This window comes from Panthera pardus, unplaced genomic scaffold, assembly GCF_024362965.1.
Source record: "Panthera pardus isolate Hobbes unplaced genomic scaffold, ASM2436296v1 HiC_scaffold_16, whole genome shotgun sequence".
NCBI classification, from domain to species: domain Eukaryota; kingdom Metazoa; phylum Chordata; class Mammalia; order Carnivora; family Felidae; genus Panthera; species Panthera pardus.
In genome coordinates this window covers 33387369-33409286 of record NW_026526721.1, presented here as the reverse complement: position 1 = coordinate 33409286, position 21918 = coordinate 33387369, and the positions used below count along the sequence as shown (strand labels likewise).

The 21918-nt window shown below is 32.5% G+C and overlaps 1 long non-coding RNA gene across 1 annotated transcript; it reads left to right on the top strand.

The window, feature by feature from the left end:
• The first annotated feature begins 3066 nt into the window (after positions 1-3066).
• LOC109254319 (uncharacterized) lies at positions 3067-20042 on the top strand. The gene is made up of 2 exons (XR_002074751.2): positions 3067-3165; positions 19840-20042. It is a non-coding gene; the product is annotated as an uncharacterized LOC109254319 (long non-coding RNA).
• Positions 20043-21918: the final 1876 nt, after the last annotated feature.

The window sequence follows — 21918 nt, the reverse complement described above, 5'->3', positions numbered from 1 at the left end:
TGGCTCGTGGCTGAGTTGGTTAAACATCTGACTTCGGCTCAGATCATGATCTCACAGTTCGTGAGTTGGAGCTCCACTTTGGGTAATCTCTCTCTCTCTCTCTCTCTCTCTCTCTCTCTCTCTCTCTCCTTCTTTCTTTATCTCCCTCTACCTCTTTCTCTCTCTCTGCCCCTCATGAGACTTTCTGTCTCTCTTTTCCTCTCTCTCTCTCTGCCCCTGACTCACTTGCGCCCTCTCTTTCTCTCAAAAAAAAAAAAAAAAAAATTCATAACAATATCTCTGAAACGTTTACAAACCACAAATATGGCTAAGAAATAAGAATGTGTGATAAAAGCAAAAGCAGCTGAAACTACACATTAGTAACAAATTTTTGAGAGATCCTCCCTATGCTGAGCTAAGCATAAATCTATGTGCATATTTTTAAGCATCTCCAAATTTCAGTTTCTTCAACTATAGAATGACTGCAAAAGAATACCAAATCTACATAAAGTACATCAGATGTTCATAATAGAGCATAAATAACATATGATCTATGAAATAACTTTCAACATTTCAAGTGTTATGCAAATATATAGCATCATTCCCTTAGTATAGCCAAGGAAGACATTGGCGACTGTCTTTATTAATATCAAGGCTAAAATACATTGTGTAGACCCTTTTCAGAGAACTGTTTCAAATATATATTTTGAGGAGGCAAAAGACATCAGCATTTCTTTATAGGTTCATTTTGCTTTTCATTTTCAACATTAATTCATATCATAATGAATTGCAGTATATGTAGACTCAACAAGAGGCAATTTTAATATGGGTCAAATATATTAACCCCATTCTTGGTATTATTGAGATGTACGTTAGTGAATATTGTCTAGTCAGAAGGGCAATAAAAAAGAGTTTCAGTTGCAGCTTGCTACACACTAAACTGATCTGACTTCAACTCATTTGTGATTAACCAGTGATGACAAAGGGCTATTCGTGACTATGTACATGCTGCAAAAGCATTTCAAAACTCATGTCATTCTGAAACCAGTGCTCCTTTTATAATTTATGAAGCATTTAATCTCATTATTTTCTGACAAGATGTGTGAAGGAACTAAATCCCCTAAATTCACTCAGTTGTTAGAACAAAAATTTTATTTCCTAGTAAATATTCTGACTTGCTAATTGCTCCAAAATCTGGATTCACACTTATTTTCAAAGTTTATACACATGCTGTGAGATTTTCGCTTCTCAATATCTTCTATTATTTTAATTTTAATTTTTAAATGTTTATTTTTTAGAGAGAGAGAGAGAGACAGTGTGAACAGGTAAGGGGCAGAGAGAGAGAGGGAGTCACAGTATCTGAAGCAGGCTTCAGGCTCTGAGCTGTCAGCATAGAGCCTGATGTGGGACTTGAACTTGTGAACTGTGAGAGATCATGACCTGAGCCGAAGTCGGACGCTTAACCGACAGAGCCACCCTGGTACACCTATCTTCCATTATAGTAAATGATATACAAGATACTCTGAAGATAAAGTTTTGATGAGACATTATTCAATGGAACACTTTTATATACATTATTCATTGTATTTTTGAGAAGATATTGGTAAAAGAATAAGAGAAAAGGAAGGAAGGCCATCTTATATGCATAACTCAAACATAAAAGGATATAAAATAGTTAATCAACAACTTGGAGTTGTTATTACTTGTATTTGTGATTAAATGATTCCAGGATAACCCAGTGATTAAGCACACAGACACTTGACCTCAGATGATCATGTAAACTTGACCTAGATATTGACTGAACTCTCTATTCTCTGTATTCTCATCTGTAAAATGGTGGTGAAAATGGTACCTGACTCAGTAGGAGAAAGAAATGTACCAAGAGAGGTACAATAAGCGCTACATAGGATTTTGAAAGTATTACAGAACACAAAGTAACATGGAAAGAAGTGACTTAAAAATCATGGCAAAGGAAGTCCACAAGAGAATAAAAATGGGTTGTGACTCTCTTGGCTGGTGGAAAGACATGTGACTATTAGAGCAATTAGTATTCGATTTATTTGAGCTGCTTTAATAAGATATCATAGGCTGGGTGGCTTATAAACAACCAAATTCATTTTTTACAGTTTTGGAGGCTTGGCATTAAGAGATCGAGGGGATAGCAAATTTAGCGACTGGCGAGTTTCACTTCTTAGTTCACGGATTACTATCTTCTTGCTGTATCTTCACAAGTTGGAAGGGGTAAGGGATTCCTCTGGACCCTTTTTTATAAGGATGCTAATCCCATTCATGAGGGCTCCACCCTGATGACCTAACCACTTCCCAAAGATGCTATCTTCTAATATCAGCATTTGGGACTTATGATTTCTACATATGAATTTGGGGGGCATACAAACATTCAGATCATAAGAAGGGGATATCCAGATTTGGGGAGCACAAATATTATAGTTTTGAGGTCCTTCCTTTAAGAACATGAATATGACATTTAAAATACAAACTTAATTATAGAGGGAAATTATTTATTTATAATGAGAAACAAATTGCCACAAATTACATTTGAAAAATGTAACAAAACCTGTAAATACAATAAATCTAGAAAAATAAGGTGCTGTTTTCTTGACTTCCTGACACTCCTATTATAATTTTCAGCAGACTAATTCTGGATTCTGACAATTCAAATTTTGCTTCTCCTCTACTACTTACATATATGTCTTTTAAAAATTTTTTTCAATATTTATTTGTTTTTGAAAGAGAGAGACAGACAGAGCATGAACGGGGGAGGGTCAGAGAGAGAGGGAACACAGAATCCAAAGCAGGCTACAGGCTCTGAACTGACAGCACAGAGCCCGATGCAGGGCTTGAACTCGTGAACCACATGATCATGACCTGAGCTGAAGTCAAACACTTAGCCGACTGAGCTACCCAGACGCCCCCACTACTCACATATTTCTGATGTCAGCTGCCACCGAACACTTTTCTGTGACTATTTGACTTCTGGCCTGCACCTTCATATCACAACATTAGGCAAGTGGGCCTATTGTGAGGTAAGAATAGTTCTAGAAGACAAACCTTCACTGGAATCACTGGGAAAAAGCCAACAATTCATGGAATGTGTTTCATGACCCCTAAGTAAACCCACTAAATGCATACATGAATCATCTTCTTGCTTGGCCAGATCCTGCAAAGGTCAGTCACTCAAATACCCACTCATCTGAGGGATGGTATTTTCCTGACTCTCCATCTAGAGTTATTATTTTCATGTGTGAAGGGCTGATAAATCTGTATTAGAAAGAATGTGATGTGAAACAAGAAGAAAAGTCACACAAGAGTAAAACACATTTTATTTACCCCCATTATCTCCACTAGGGTCATAGTTGTTTCAGATTTCAGAGGGATTCAAAGGAATAAAATGTAATTAGGGATGTGATTGTGACAATATATCAACCAGTGAGTATCAAGACTATTGAAAGATATTATCCCCTCAAAAAAATCCACAAAAACCCATATTCTAGTGCACGGGTTGAGAATATGAGTAGCAAAGAAAAAAGAAGTAGTATTTGTGGAAAATAATAAAACCTAGTGAATTTTTGACAGGCCAGAATGTGGCCTTCAATATCAGATTTTAGAATGTAGAGAGGTTACTTTGACTTTGGTTAATCTCGAGTCATATAATAATAGCTCCCCTGTGAAGTCAGTCCTACCTGAAATTGTGAGACTTTCAATGTCTATCAAGTGGTTATGAAACTCTTCTCTACCTTGATGGTGGTAGTGGTTACATGTCTGTATGAGTTTATCAAAACCTATGGAATTTTACACTAAAAAGTTTAATGCCATGTAAAACGATATCTTAATAAATATATTTTAACACCTTTTTGGCAATAGTAATAATAATAACAAAAACAAAATAAATGGAAAACAGAAGAAAAAGTATTTTCAATTTACATCACACAGAGCTAAGAGACGATCTAAAGTGCTTCTAAAATTTGAAAAGAAAAAATCTGGTAATAATTGAACCGCAAGTATAAACAGACATATCATGGAAAATAGAAATATCGAAGGTCCTTCAATATATTAAAGGGTGTTCAAACTTACCCATAAGAGAAATACAACTTTAAACTGATCATGTCTAATGAATTATTTTGTCTCAAAATCCAATTTGTGATGACAGACTCTGTTGACAAGACTCTAGGGAAACAAGCTCTCTCATAAATTGCTGATGCATATGTAAAATTATAAAATAGTTATGAAGAAACTGTGGCACAGGACTAGAAGTGTTTGCAGACAAGATAATGATGGCCATATTCAGCAGCAGCACTCACCAGAAAAGCAACATTCAAATGCAAACATTGAAGGGCTCACAAAGAACATACAAAGAGTTTAATATACAGAATGGTTGACTGGGGCTTCCAGCATTTCAAATTTCTAAATTTTGAAGAAAGCAATAGTGTACCAAATACCATTTTCTTCAAAAAAGATATTCATTATAGACAGATACCTTTTCCTCTCCATTCCTCCCATCCTCAAGTTCTGGTAAATGCACAATGAAAAAAAAAAAAAAAACTTGCCGAGATTTCTCCCGCTTAAGTTCAAGTATACAGGTTAGGTCATGCATTCTAGACAAATAAAAAGTATCCTGGTGAAATGACATTTAAGGTTAGAACTGAATTCTGAGAAAAATAATTTCCCCTGAGATATCTGCTCTAGAACCTGGAGATTGTTTTGTTTTCTAATGTGAAGTGTGGAGATCTAGGTTTTAATAGTTTTGTGTGTCTAAGTAACTCATTATAAACCTTAAACATTAGACTCACTAGGGATTTTGTACTGGGATAACACTTTTTCTGAGATCCTGATTTTTGTTTGCTATTCTTGTAAGAGACCTAACTACTGAGAGACCCCACTCTGCTCCTGCATCAAGAACTCCTCTAACTCAGATTCAAGATTCAGTGAATAGATAAGGATGAATTTTATAATGTAGTTTATTTAGAATATAACTGACAAGGGTCAAATACTTTTATTTTTGACTTTAATTCCTTTAAAATTAACATCATTGGGTTTGAATTTGCTATGGCATTTGATATTTGGCATCGAATTTCTCTCTAAAAATTCCATGAAAAGGAGAGGGTTTGTACTGAGTAATGACCGAATGAGTTAATTTTCAGTCTTAGGTGCAAAGAGACTTTTGATTTAGTTCAATGAATGCACTGTTTGACCTTATAAAGGTGGGAGCAAAATTTTTCCCTAAAGAGATGACATTGCTCTATTCTTACTTGTTAAGAGACTAAAAATTTCCAAAGGAAAATAACTGAGTGATGTGAAGGAGATCTTGTCTCTTTATACCTGATTTTTCTTTCCATACGAAGAGAGATTAAACAGGTTGAGATGACTGCCCTCTTTCTGTCCAGAGTATTTTGAGTGTCACCTGAATTTCCCTACTTAAGGAAGTAAATGGAACTTTCTTCACTCAATTTCTTCAGTTTTTGTATTGGGAGTAACTAATTACTGGGATCAAGGGTTCTCTTCTCCTATTTCAGATCATAAATCCTGGCCAAATGTCTCCATGAGATGTGTTTGTGTATTTGTTCGTGCCTGTTCTGAGTACATACTATAAGTAAACATGCACAATCCTGGCAATTTTGTTATATAAAGCAAATCCTTTCAGGCTACATAAAAGTTAATATTCAAAAATACCTTATCAGTAAACTGATAATTTGGCCTCCACCTATTACAACTTAATCTTACTTCTCAAATCAATCAAAAGTCAGGTAATTTAGAACGGTGTTACTTATTAGGACTTCACAAAGACCCTTACAATAACTTTTGGTAATCCTGGGATTAGCACTCAATCATAGATTTAGCTATCAAATTCAACAAGAAAAGTTTACTCAGCTTCTCCTCCATCTTAACCCAATATACATGAATTAAAGACTTTTAAAATGTTATTTGGTAGCATGTTGTTTGTTGACTTATGTTATTGTGTATTATATTATTATGGTTTTATAATATATTCATAGCATACACTGTTATGTATTATATGTATTAAATATGTATATTGTATGCATTACAGATAATATATATTATATGTATTATATATATTATATAGTTATATTTATTGTTTTAAAGTTAATTTATTATTTTTTTATTATAGTAAGAGTTTTGAACATGCCTGTTCTATATTTCTGATACTCACTGGAGTTGAGCAACAGAATATGGCAGTCGAAGCTCTATTCCAGAGAAATAAATTGCCAGGAATCCTTTGGAATAAAGGCACTTTTATTTATTCAAATTAATTTAAAATATTGCTTAAATATCTAAGATGTACCCTAAATATTCCTGGCCATGTAAATACAATAGTGAGCCAGATAAATAAGGCTTCTCATCTTATAAAGCTTATATTCTATTGAGGAAAATCAGTACACAAGATAAAGTAGATATATACATAAATACATTAATAAACTTGACATTTCAAGATAGTACTTGTTTCCATGAAGAAAACAAAACTACACAGTGTGTATCAGTTACAGATTGCCATGCATCAAATCACCTTCAATCTTAGTGGTTTAAAGTTACTCTTACTACTTGCTCTGATTTGCCGGATTGATAATTTGAGCTGAGTTGATCATTTGGTCTCATCTGTGGTCCCTTATGCAACTATACTCAGGTAGTGGCTTGGCTGAGGATGAAAGTTCAATATCGCTTCATTCACATGTCTAGAAGTTACTGATGGCTTTTGAAAGAGCCTCCCCAATAAGTTTGTCATTTCTTCTTTACATGATGGTCACAACGCAAAAAGAGAGCAAGTCCCCATGTATAAGGATTATTAAATCTCTTTGTGTCAAATTTGCTGATCGTCCCATTGGCTTATACAATTCTATGGTGAAGTTCAGAGTCAATATGGGAGGGGGCTACACAAGGGCACGGTTATCAGGTATCGTGTTAATCGAGAGCCATTAATGTGACAAGCTCCATAGAGAGTTACTAGCATGCATGTGTGTATGTTGTGTTTGTGGAACTTCACCAAATTCGGTAACCATGCAAGCCTTCAGTATAAGCAAAATTGGAACTCAGGTCTGAATATTGAGCCTTGCATTATAGTTTAGTAACAAATGGTTGAAGTTTTCTCTATATTATAATGTTTCTTTTCATTTAATGATGAACAATAGATATACTGAAAATTACAGAGGAAAAAAAAAAAAACACTGCCGATACCAAATCTTGATTTTAAATACAATCATGACCTATTTTCTTAAATTATTTCTAAAACGTTATTTTTATGTTAGTGTAAATGATGTCACTTAACAGATTTATTTTTAGAGTATTTGCCAATAGCATATAGAAATGTAATTGATTTTAGTATGTTGACTGGTTATCCTGCAGTCTTACTATATTGGCTTATTAGATCTAATTGCTGTTTTGTAGATTACTTATGGTTTTCTGCATACATAGTCATGTTTTCTGTAAATAAGTTTGTTTACTTTTTCTTTTCCAAACTGTGTGCTTTATATTTTCTTTTCATGTCATGTTTCAGTAATGACTTGAAATGGTGGACATTCTTGCTTGTTTTGAATCCCACGTTTTGTGTGTGTGTATGTGTGTGTGTGTGTGTGTGTGTGTGTGTGTGTGTGAATTTACTGCAATAATGGGGGTGAAGGACATCATGGGGATATGATTCTAGAGGGTATATATATATATATATATATATATATATATATGTTTTCTTTTACTCAGTGTCAAGGAGAGAGAGGCAGATTGTCTTTGTATTTTCTTCCAGTGTACCTAGAAATTCTCACTCATTCTTATGTTAAATATGTATCCTCCAGAATCTCAGTTTTATGCAGTGTTGTCCTACTAGATTCCCTGGCTTATACATCCCTAGATTTTATTCTCTTTTCCCAATTCAGTGACTCAACAGAAACTTAATATATCCAAGGTTCAGTGAAAGTCCTCAGGTTGAGGATTATGTTTGATATCTGTGTTTATCTTCTAGTGTTGTCAGTTTCATTGCATTTGGGGCATGATCTATCCCTACTTTCAGGCCATCTTGTCGATATACTTAAAAAGATGTTTTAAAATTATATGAGCTATTACTTTATTCCATACAGTCAGAATGTTTAGCCAGTGTCTTAGGAGAAAAAAAAATCTATTGAAAACAGAAATCCAAACTTGCCCTTTAGAGGAACTGAGAAACTTTGCTGATCTCACAGGATTCGGGGTATACTTAAAAATGTCAATATATGTAAAGTAATTAGAACAGTGCCTTGCACTTAGAAATTGCTGTATAGCTAGTAGTTGTTTCATTTTTTAATGGGAAAATGATATGGCTTTAAAGACAGTTTTATGCTAGTAAATAGCAAGAACTCCAATACACTAACACAAGAGATCAATACATTTAGTCATCATTAAATAAGCTCATGTTATATGAGTAGATATTTATGGACTAACTTTGTTCTGTGATACTAGTTGGGAAGATGGTATTTGGAGAATTTGAATTTTCCTGTGAGACAGAAATGAGATAGGAATGTGGAAGAAATGGACACTGCCTTGGAAGGGAGACCTGGACAGCAGAGCCAAAGGCTTCAGTGAAGAGGATGAAGAAGGAACCTACATTTGTTAAAGCCTGGTGTGTGCCGGGCACAGCTTCATGTGTTCTAAATAAAATTTCTTCATATAATCTGAAAGCAGTAGCTCCAAAATATGAGTATTGATGCAAATTGAAAATTGAAAATTTGAAATTGAAATCAGAAGAATTAAATATCTTACAGGTGGTTGAAGCTTTATTTTGAAACACATTCTTTTAAATTAATCAATACAGTGCTTTGTACCAATGGGGGTTTCATAATACATCTGTTGTGTTATTAATATTTCACTATGTTTATAACAAAACTAAAGTGTTTATTATTGTATCAAAGCAGTCTCATTTGCTCACATCCACTTGCTTATGAAGTTAAAATAAAGTAAGTTGTCATGTATTAATTACCAATTTCAATGATAGTAACCATTCTTTATATATCTTCTTCAATGTACTAGTAATCTCTACCGAATCTATGGTTGTTGAAGTTGGTGAATTTGAGGCACAGCAAAGTTAAGGTGGAAAATTATGAGGTGAAATTTTTACTCATGCAAACTCTGGCTATAAACTCTTCCTATATAAATAATAATATATAGTTCAAGTAAAGGGACAGAATCAATACGTGATTTGAAATTTCATAACAAAACTATTATTAAATATATGAAAAATTGCATATACTAGAGTAGATGCATATCATCGTCTTTAAGAACATGGATATTTTAAAAATATGTAGGTATGGATAGGGATCCAGATAGAGACTAAGTGAGAAAATAGGCTTTTTATCTTCTAGTTTTTACTTGAGTTTGTTTCAGCAATACTCATGAGTTCATGTAGAGGAATTATCAAACATACATGTTTAGTAGAATCTTTAGTAGCACTATCTACCAAATGTGGGGCTGGGCATTTTTATAGTTCAGGGAAAGCTACTGGTTGGTGTAATGAAACTCTCAGTGCATTAACACAATAAAAATTTATGCATTTGTGTTAGGTTTATACCAGTTTGTAGGGGGGCTTTTTTTTAGGCAATCATTGAAAACTCTATTCTTGGTTCATCCAGGGGGTGCTGCTATTACCTAGGACCTCAGAGCCCCTCATTGGCACTCTGTGTCCGGGCATGGAGATGAACAGGAAGCATAGCGCTATATGTCAAATCATATGTATTGGGTTGTAAAATTGGAAAACTTACTTCTGTCCACATTCCCATGGCCAGAACTCATCACATGGCCACATCTTACTGTAAGAGGGGAGGGAGGTATATTCTAATGGTACTCTCATAGGGAGAATAGGAAGACTTTGGTGAATAACTGGCCAGAATAGGTTACAACATTTAAAAACAAGCTAAAATGTTGTAATCTAGTCCACACCATTATTCTCACTTGTCTATACCTCGGGTAGCACGACCAAAAGGCATACGATTCCTGAAAGTAGAGTCAGAAACCATGAACTTTAGACACAGAGTATAGATGAGAAAATACATAGAGAAGAAAAAGGGCTTGATAAAAAAATTAGTGGACTAGGTGCCTCTTTAAAAAGCAAATCTTTCAAAGTTAAGTGGGAAAGGCAATTTAGGAATATAGTTTAAGTCTAGTTAAGCAGTAATTCATAGTTGTTGAGTAATTTTTACATAGAAAGTAAATTGTTACATGTACATGTTATGAAGGTAATTTTCAGTTTGGGGAAAAATTAGGGAAGTAAATATTCTAGAGTCAGGGAAATAGACAAGAAACGCACCCCAGAATTTTATGCCAGATACCTAAGAGACTGAATTTCAATGGTGTTGTGTGGAAGGAGAAAGACAAACACACTGGAGATATTTTAGAGATAAAATAGAAAATATGTGACCCTTTATTGAATAAAAAGAGTTATAATCCAGAATGTGAATTTTAAAATTAGAGATGTTGTAATTAAATGCAGTCACCCATTAAATGTGTTTGGGTGTAACTGGAGTTATTTCCAAAGCATCAGGAAAATAAGTCAGAGTAACTACAAAAAGTTCATTTTACAAGAATAAAAGGAAAGAGTGACATGATTGCTAATGGCTACCAATAGATCTTGACTGTAATTAAGTTCATAAAAATGTAGAAAAAAGTACATTTACCCATGCCTCTATTTAATTATATAATTTTCATTTTTCTTGAGTATGTGGTTATCGATTAAATATGTCTCTTAAAATCTGTATCAGCTTAAAATCTTGGGTGTAGACTGACATATAATTATAGCATATTCTGTAGCATCATACAGAATAAAATAAATGTCACATAGAGATTATTGTGTTCTTGTGACACATCTCACCTGGGAAAAAATAATTGTTGGAACTTGCTCTGTTTTCTTGGTCAGTTTGTTTAACAGTGTTTGAAAATATAATATTCATGTCACAGCTTATATTTTTCATGTTTTGCAATATTGTTAAAATTTGAATAATTTATAATAATCATTTAGAATTGATAAAACTTGGCTTTAGAGTACAGCTGAAGGTCCAGAGAAAAAGATCATTTCATTTTATAGAGCTTATGAAATGCTCTTGTGCTCTAAATGGACATTCTAATGTTTCTATGATAATCAATGAATCTACTCTCTCTTGAACAGTGATCTTTATTTCAAAAGACAAGACTTCAAAATATCTTTAGAACAGTTCTCTTTCTTTGAAATGCACACTTCTACAGAAACAACAATAGTTCTCACTAGTTAGTTTTGTTTATTCATTGTTGATAATATAACTGTGTACTTCCAACGAATTTATACTTTATCAGGGCAGACAAGCGGAGTTCTCTGTTAGCTGCCTGCAGGCCAATGTCTATGTATTGAAGACCTTTTTGGAAGGACGTAGGTCATTCTCACTTGCATTTAAATAAGTTCACTGGACTTAGCAAATACCAAGAAAGTGATGTTCTTAAAAATATTCTCTATTTGTGCTTTATAATCTCTAGAAAATACTAAGGTGTCATTAGGAACTTTGGGGGGGGTCTTTTTCAATTTAATTTTTAAATAATGTTGCTCAAGGGAAAGAAAGTGTTCCATGTCTACCTAAAAGATAGCCTTAAACCAATATAATAAGTTTCAGTTAAGGGAAGATCAAAATGAGTTACATGCATTGCATTTATCGGATTTATAATGAACTGATGACAGACCATTAAGTATAGCAGGTATGAAAAGGAAGTTCAAAATATAATGTTTTTTAAACATATAGAGCTAGTTTTCCCATTTAATAATTTGTGATAACTCTGAGTATTAGATGTCCCAGATTATCAGTTTTTATGATGGTATTACTAATACTTAAGGGGTTCACTCCATATATCATCCTTAGTTATTAAAATTTTAACTATAATGTTTACAAGAATAAAAGAAAAGGAAAAATGTCGGAAGTTCTCAGAACATGGCGCTGGATTTGATTATCAATTAGAAATAAAATTAGTAATTAATTCTTCCTAATGCCATTACATTTATTTTCTTTGGTGTTGACAAGTATGAAGATTTCTGAGATAACTTCTCAGGGATTTAATTCAAGTAACAAAACTCACTAGGATAGAAACATAGACAAATCTTGAGTGAGAAATATGAGCTGATATTTTTTGTATGATCTTTAAAACATTTCTAGGTCGAATTCAAAGAGAAATTTAGTTGTTCCTCTAAAGTGATTGTTTTTCTAAAGAAGTAAATATATTTTTTCAGACATTCACAAAGTGAGCATTTATATACATATTCAATAGTAGTAGCAGGGATAGAAACAAACAATTGTTTTTCCATTACTCAGTGTATCATACGTGAAATACTCAGAATCTTAGGAGCCAGCCAGGCAACTTTCCTCATTGTAAAGGTAAAATACAGTTCAGAAATGAAGAGCTATATTCAAAAGCTGTCGAACTAGTGTGCTTTCAATTGGATATCCCTGAAACTCTACAACAAAGAACGAAGGAAAAACCCAAGAGCTTATAATGTTATGTGACTTCATTAATCCATGTCAAGTAAGCTAGTATATTATATGGTTTATAAAGCATCATTTCACAAGTCATATAGAAAAGCTGAGTACTTTAATTACTTTTTTTGTTTATTATTGATCTATTTTGTTTGTATTATTTTGCTTATCAAGACAAATTGGATCAGCTATTTGACTAGGTTTACTATTGCTAGTCTTATAAAATAGTATTTTAGGACTCTCCAAAGAAACAGAGTCAATAGGATAGATAGATATATCAATAGACAGACAGAGATGGAGATTAAAAATAGAAAGAATTGGCTCATGTCATTGTGAAGGCCAGCAAGCCCGAAATTCATAGGATAGACTAGTAGGCTGGAATTTCAGACAGAATTTCTATGATAGTCTTAAAGCAGAATTCCTTCTTTACTAGGAAAGTTTAGTTTTTGCTCTTAAGGTTTTAAACTTACTTGAATGAAACCCACCCTCATTACAGAGAATAATCTGCTTTACTTAAAGTCATCTGATTATAAATGTTAATCACATCTACAAAATATCTTCACAACAATATCTAGAATAGTGTTTTACAAAAAATCTGAGATAATATTATCTAGCCAAGTTAACACATAATATTAACCACCATGACAATTAAAGGGAAAATGTGAAGTATTTATAACGTCAAGCAAAACTGGATGCTCAGGGAAGCTAAATTCACTATAACTATCCTTAGATTGCTTATTAGGGCTTGTAACGTTTGTGTGTCCGGTTTGAATCAATTTCCACAAATAGCTAAATTAGAATTGTAGCGATGGTCCCTATTATTTTCTGCATAAAAGTACCACTAATGTTATTTTTTCATAAGTCAACGATATGATTATGACTAAAATAGATAAATAAAATTCCAGGCCAAGAAGTCCAGAGAGCACTACAAATGACTCCCAGTCTAAATGGGTGCATGTTCCATGTTGAGAACCAGGCCTTTGTTGAAACTTTAGTGAGAGGCTAAAAACAAAAGGACTCAGATTAGACTATATGAGATTTAATCCTGGTTTTATCTTTTAAGGACTCTCTTACTGGGGAAAACACAAAATATCTTGATATAGTATTTTTAACCTGTAAAGTGGGATTTCTAACTAAAATATTGCCAATTAGAATTCAGTGAAATAATTCTTTCAAAGCCTTTAACCTTTTTTTCTGACATGTGGTGGCTATCCAATAAACTTTAGCTGTAATTAAAATAATGCAAACTATTTATTTGTTTATTTATTTAATTACTTTTAAGTTTTAGGCATGCTAGCAATGGCTTCATTTCATAGGTGAAAAAATGAGACTTACAGAGGGTAAGCAACTTGGGGAAAATCACATATTGGAGACATTTGGGTATTCATATCAGTAAATAGAAGAGGACCTATTTTACCTTCACACTGTAGAATGTCTAACAATGTCTTTGAGATGGAAATATAGTGCTACATAACAGAAAATAATCTGAGATAGAATCAGTTTTTGGTGACACTGATGCGTGAAACACAGTGGGAGTAGTCTTAGAATAATATATTGAAAAGGCATTCATGTAGGCAATACAAAAGAAATAAAGTTATTAAGCTAAATTTTACGTCTTTGTCCCCTAATTCACCACAGCATATCAACTTTATAAGCTTTCCCAATAAAATAATAAATACATTTTCATGAGAAGAAAATGGAATAATCAACACCTCATCCATCAGAGATCGTGATTTTCAACATTTTCTTACACATACACACGTTTTGTTCCTTTTTTTTTTAACCAAGCAATATAAACATTACTAGCAAATTATTTTCCAGTTTTTCTGACTACATTGCAAGAAGCATAATAATTAAAAATGTAAGTATTATAAATATCACAGAAATAACAATCATATAACAAAAGAATTACATTTATCTTATTACCCCCAATTTGGTAAGGTAAACTGGTAGTTCATTATTATTTAACCTGATTTTGTGCTTCTTGGAGTTTAAAGGAGATGAAATATTTTTCTTATTTATTGGCCATCTCTATCCCTTATCTTGTGGATAGACATTACAAATGTTTTAGTTACAATCAAACTCAAATAATTGAAAGTCACACTTCAACTTCCAAAGAAATGAAAATACAACTGTATATTTGAGTAAACTCAATTTAAATGGCCTGAATTTTGTGACTATAAATGTAACTGATTTCACTGTAGAAAATGAAAAGAACATAAAAGAGAGTAAAAAGGAAAGTAACAAAGCACAATTTCCGTTTATCATTGTAACATCTGATCAACAGAATGAGCATGGCTAACATAGTGTCATTTGGTTACAACAGTGTGGTTAATCGTATATCCGGTTTCTCAGAGAAAAAAATAAATAAATAGGCAATAGACGGAGAATAGATAACAGTTAGTAGATAACAATCTCTTGCACATACCCCACACAAAAATTCTTCAAAGCAAACTTAGGATATCTTAAATGTGTATGTCCTGCTACTTTTCTACTTAACTCCCACTTTATCTAAAAATTGTCACGGGGAGCCTGGGTGGCTCAGTTGGTTAAATGCCTGACTTAAGTCATGATCTCAGGTCCTGATCTCAAGGTCTGTGAGTTTGAACCCCACATCAGGCTTTCTGCTGTCAGCCCAGAGCCTGCTTCAGATCCTCTGTCCCATTTTTCTCTCTGCTCCTCGCCCACTCACTCACTCACACATTCTCTCTCTCTAAAAACAAATAAACATTTTTTTAAAAAGTTGTCATGTATGGGTTTATCACATTTTGTTTATCCATCCATTAGTGGAGAGATGGTCCTACCTTTTGAAATTTACTATTTCATGTTTTGAAAGTATCTTTTCTTTTAATGTTTTTTAATGTTGATTTTTGAGAGAGAGAGACAGAGTGTAAGCGGGGAAGGGCAGAGAGAGAGGGAGACACAGAATGTGAAGCAGGCTCTGGGCTCTGAGCTGTCAGCACAGAGCCCCAGGTGATGCTGGACCATGAGATCATGACCTGAGCTGAAGTCGGACGAATAACCAACGGAGCCACCCAGGCACCCCTCATGTTTTGGAATGTATCTTAAAAAAAGCATCAGATATGTATAAAATGTTTTATAAATACAGACATTGATGATTGTTTAACAAGTATTTATTGTCTACTATGTGCCAAAAACTACTTCTTAAGCTAATAGCTAAAGAAATTAAAAAAGTGAATGTCACTGAAAAAATCTCTGACTCCACCTTGATTTTACTCCAGTGGAAATGACAGTTAATAAGAACATATAATTGAATATGGTTTAATACACATAATTTATATACATTATATGAATATAAATATATATTGTCATGTCAAATAGTGTTTTTTTTATTAAAATTTTTTTTTTAACATTTATTTATTTTTGAGACACAGAGAGACAGAGCATGAACAGGGGAGGGTCAGAGAGAGGGAGACACAGAATCTGAAACAGGCTCCAGGCTCTGAGCTGTCAGCACATAGCCCGACGCAGGGCTCGAACTCACAGCCCTCACGGACCGTGAGATCATGACCTGAGCTGAAGTCGGCCGCTTAACCAACTGAGCCACCCAGGCGCCCCTCAAATAGTGTTTTTGAAAGTCTTTACACATAATACATACAAATATATAAGAAAAATGAGTCTATAATGTAAGTGAATCTTAAAATTATTACACTGAGTGAAAGTAGATAGCCAAAGAAAATATTCTTTACAGAATCATTTTTATAAAATTATAAAAAATACAATCTGTAGAGATAAGAAACAGATCAGAAGTCATCTTTGGCTGGAGAGAGAACAGGTGGATTGGAAGGGATACAAGAAAACTTTTGGTTTCCCTATTTTGTAATACACTAATTGAAATCATGTGTATATTGTATTCTTTTAATTTTTCCTTTTTTTTTTTTTGGTTATTCATAGGAATGAAAATTTTTGTCACTTGTAAATAATTCACAAACCATTATCTTTGTCCATATTCTTTTTTATTTCAATGGAAGTGCTGATTTTTTTCTTATTGATTTGCAAAGACATCCTTAGGTAAAAAAAATTCCTCTAATATATACTACAAGTATTTTACTAAATTATCTCTTTTTTTAATATTTACAATCCCATTGATATAAAGAAGTTTTACATTTATAGATAATATACTCGTTTCAATTTATTTCAATTTAATTGTTTCCTCCATTCAACAAATATTTACAAAGTATTTGTTGGAAACTGAATGAATACATTATTATCTTTCTCAAAGAATCTCAGTTCTGTTAAAAGATAAACTGAGGCCTCCTAAAAATTTCAAGAGTTTAGATTAGCAAAGAATCAACTCTAATAAGGCAGTGTCAAACCACAAGTGATTAGGGGCAAGTTCCACCCACAGAGATTAGAGGAAAGACTTTTATAAAAAAGTCGAAGCAAAACAAGGAAATTATATAATTGGCTATAGCATATAGATTGCCTTATTTCGGGAAGCCTAATTGTCTGTCCTTAGGTTTTGATTTCATTATCTTACAACATTTGCAGCTTTTGCAGACTCCTAAAGGCATTAGAACAGACCAATGGCCTTTTGGTTTAATTAATTTAACAGTTCCAAATGACACTATCTTGCCTTTTAAAGAAAAGACATAGATTCTAATTATAGACTTTGTTCTATTTTTATGTAGTTTTCAAAAATCAAAAAAAGATTCTTTTTAGTCTATTCAGGGAAGAGTTAAAAAATAAGCCAAATGTACGGTACCTTTCAACCACCAGAATTTATCATAGTAGTCGCTAAATGATTATAATTTTTAAATAAGTATTTGTGTTATTATATCTTTAGCTAAAATAATAGTTTTTACCCTCTTTTTGTTCTGCCTTGGAGTTATATTGATCTTTAAAATCTCACTGAGACTTTTATAAAAAGTGAAAGGTGTATAATTGGATTCTACTTGAAAGCCAGTAGCTCAGAGACAAGAGTTCCATTTTGAATTAGTTTAGAAATATCAGAGTGTACACAGACTTGTGAGTAGGGTACTGCCTCCGGAATGATCACTTGCCTAAGAATGAGGAAATTTTTAAGTAAATGAACAATCATCTCTCTGTAAATTACCCCTATGTTCCACCAGCTGAGTGACCAAGCAGAATCAATTTGTATCTGAGAGATTGTTCTTGGTTTCCCTGCAAAAACAGATGGCAATGTTTGAACAAATTCACCAAATTATAAAGCAAACTTGTTATAATTTCAATCTTCACTTGTCAATCAACAACCATACACTCACTCAAATTTCAAAACTCATCATCTTTTTACGATGTTAAAATAGAACAAACAAATGAATTATGTGTTTAGGATATAATCATGCAAAGCCTGGAAAAATGAGATCAGACTTGGCTCAGTATCAAATTTGACACCATTGCAATTGAGTGTTAGATTCAAAGATGCCTTGAACACAATAATCAATAATAGCAAAGTCCAAAATAATTAATGTGAATTAGTTGTGTCCCCTACATTAACTTTTATCAGTTTTTTGGACAGGTTAAAAATATGTGCTCATTTTTCCATGTCCATAAATTATTATAGCATTTGCTACTAAATTATTGCAAAGATAGACAATCCTTAATGGGGGGAAAAAAAAAAGATTATCAAATGTGAATCTATGTTTTCTTGTTCAACATGTGTATTTTACAGCCTAACTCCTAGTAACACATTCATCTATTTTAGTTTTTCCTTTTTAGAGTCCTAACAAGCACCTTCCAACATGTGCGTGTGCGTGTGTGCACACGCACACACACAGTCTCAGAAAATGCATCTATCTATTAAAAAAATATATATGATGAATTGGTTTAGGGGCATATTGATTTATATAAGAATCACCAAACTAATTTCCTATGTATAATTTGGTGAAAGATTTAGTCTGAATAAATCAGATGAAGCAAAATTGTTGCTCTTTAGAAAATATTAATATAAATAGTTTATATGAAAGGACACAGAAAATTGAGAAATTCTAGTTCTATTAAGTGACAGATATCTTTTAAAAGGTCATAAATGAATTTATTCCTTTAAAATATGTTTATTAAGCATCATGTTTTCCTGTTTCCTTGTTCTCTATTAATATGTTGTCTGAACTTTAAAACTAATATTCCATTCAGTTATCAGAAAACTTTTAAGTATATTTGGAACATTCTGAGTACATAAGTCTAATTTTTCAAATAAATTTTATGAAAGCTAATCTAATTTCTCTGTGAAAATTTAACATCTCAATTGAAATGTTCTGTGAGTATAAAATACACACTAGATTTCAAAGATTAAATAATGTAAAATATCACAATAATGATTTCCATATAATTAAATATTAAAATAATAATTTGGGTTTATAATTTAAATAAGTACATTCTTAATTTTTTAAACGGTTTTTATATATCTACGAGATTGTAAAAGGAGAAGAAATAAAAGCATTAATGTTGGTAAAGTACTTAACAGTTTCCTATCACATAGCTAATTTTTACTAATATTCATGATTTTTATCAGAATCCACCATTTGCCTATATCATAGGCCAAAGAGGGATTTTCTTTTATAATGTGAATATTACTGGTGAAAAATCTGCTTAAATGTATTATTTTAGCCTGATCTGGGATCTAGAATTAATTTGTAGGCATGTCTTTAGATAAAAGTGGGAATCTACTATCAAAATACATATCCAGAATTAATGTATCAAGTTGTTTCAAACTGAACTAAGAGAGCATTACTAAATGCATTTCTGGTAATGTCTTACATAATTCTTATCACTCAACGTAGTAGGTGTCATTAATAACTCAATTGCTCTACAAGAGAAAAAATGCAATTAAAGTGCCCAACGGACACATGTGGAATCATTCAACAAATGTCTTCTGAGTGTCTCCCTTGCGTGTGGCCTGTGCTCAAGGAGCATGAATATCATGAATAAATAAGAGCAACAAAGACCCTCATATTTCTGGAGTTTATTTTCTAGGTAGAGAATAGGGATTTAAAGGCATTTTCTGCCTTCATTAAATTACACTGCTAACATTAGTTTGGTGACATGGGCTAGTTTTTTAATTCTTTTTATCTTGATTTCATGCCTAAAAAGGATTAATAACAAAAATAATAAAAAACAAGCACAAGCATGCAGAATTGGAGGTTAATAAAGTATCACATGTGAACATCACCTTACTAAATGTATCTCCTATATATTTACTATTTTTTTAATGCTGATATTATTTTAAAACTACTCACTGTATGGCATAGCATATTTTCAATACATTGACTTTCAGGTTGTATGAACTTTACCTTTTAGTACTAAGCATATTATCTGATATTATAAATTAGTACAGTATCTTTGAATTATTTTTTCTTTTGTAGTTTTGACATGAAATATTGCTGTTTCTCATTTCTCCCAGTTGGACCCGTTCAAGACTCAAAACTCAAGAGGACTTTTGATTAAAACTAAATAATGTTATCCTAAACAAATGTTAGGATTTCCACAATACCCGGGATATCTGAGAAGCAAACCACAGTGGAGTTCATACAAATAAATGCTGCAAAGTAATATTCATTCAGTCTGAATCTTCTAAAGTGAAATTCAATAAATTCATTAAAAATATTGTTTTGATTTTTATCAGAAATACTTAATCACATATCCTAGTATATGAATATATTTTCTCATGTAACAGCATTTATATTATTAAAAAATATGTATCTAAATCCCCAACTTGCGACACTGCGAACTATGGGAATACACAAAGAAACCACAATTTTTTCATACATGAAAGATAACACGGAAAGCCATATAAATCTTAATAGCTTAAAGTATTAAAAGTTTAATCAAAACATTGAGAGATTTTTATTTTCATTTGGGAAGTCAAAAACACTTTAATTTCCTCTCACATATCATCTAAGAAAATCCTTTTCATTTCTATTAAATCAGACATCAAAAAATGGTATGTTCCTACCTTCAAGGAGAAGAGCCTTAAAAGTCTTCATTTTTCACACTTTCATCATTTTCTTAATCATATGTTTGTCCTATTAAAATCCATGCGTATGAAAAATTCTAAATAACATTTGCTTCCTGTAGCCCTTATTTTCAGAAGTAAAAATGTTCTTAAGAACCTAGGACAGAATATTCTTAGGGCATTCTAAACTAGTAGTAGTTAGGCCCCCTTTTCAGTGAATTCACTACGTTACTTAAAGGGACTTCATGTTTTTAATTGAGAAGCTAATAATGGGTTTAAATATATATAAAATGATTCTTTGTGAATTTTTGCAAGTGAAAATTAATAATGGCCTTTGAATTTTGAACATCACCTTACCATTTAAATGCCCAATGCCAAATATTAATCAGTCTGCCAACATAATGTGAACATGGAATGAGTGTTTTTTAAGCAAAAACATTGGGTTTTGACCTTGTTGTTGACTAAAATGTTACATGATGGCCAGGATTCAGCCATTCTATCACTTCAGAAAATAAGCTTGAGAACAAGTGATTCACAGCACTTCCCTTAAATGACATTATAGAAGTGATAATTCAGAAAATAAGATACATTGTTTTGTCTATTAATTGAATTCCCAGATTGACATAACCTGATATTATTTGGCCAAAAAACAAAGCAAAACAAAACATGTAAGAGACCTGTGGTTAAAATTAAAGTGAGTATAGCTATACAGAACAATCATATTACTTCGGGCAGTGACCTGTGATAATTTGTTAAAGACAAAGATATAAGTAGAAAATAGTTGCTTTAAGGGCTTTGATATTTTATTGAAACTGATGGTTTTTCTTAAGAAACAAATGGCTCAAAGCAATGAGCCATTAAAAATCGCTACCTATTATTCTATAGAGATTTATCTTGCACACAATTATGCACATATATCAGAAAATGTTATTAATATCTCTGGGAATTTTTTCATCATAGCCTCAATCAAAATGATGTGCCCACAAGCTTAATTTTCTATCTTTCTCTGTGAGTTATACATTGGATATTAATGCAGTTCATCAGGTATACTAAGTCTTAGCACATCAGCTAACATGGGCTATGCAAAATATTGAACAAGAGGGAAGATTACAAAAACAAAAATACAAAAAGAGGAAGAAGAAAAGGAAAACTCCTTTTTTACAGAGGACAAATTTCTGCCATGCAAACGAAATCAGAAACTACTATCTAAAATAACTTGCTGGTTGTATTACTAATGAAAGCTTATTTTGTTAAAAACAAGACTTCTAGGAGATATTAAAATCAGTGCCCACCTCTGATAACTGCATAATGAATGATGACAACTAGGCATTTGTTGGTTGGGTGTTCATAGAATTTCCAACCACAGAATTAATTTGTAAGAGGTTAACATTATTTCTTTAAAGTCTCCCCTGATGCCAAAGATACAACATAAGGGAAAGTATTCATTTGGTATGACCAGGCTAGTAAACATTTAACTAGAAACTTAGAATTCTCTGAGAGGTGATGTTAAACTGTCTTTTTTGCATA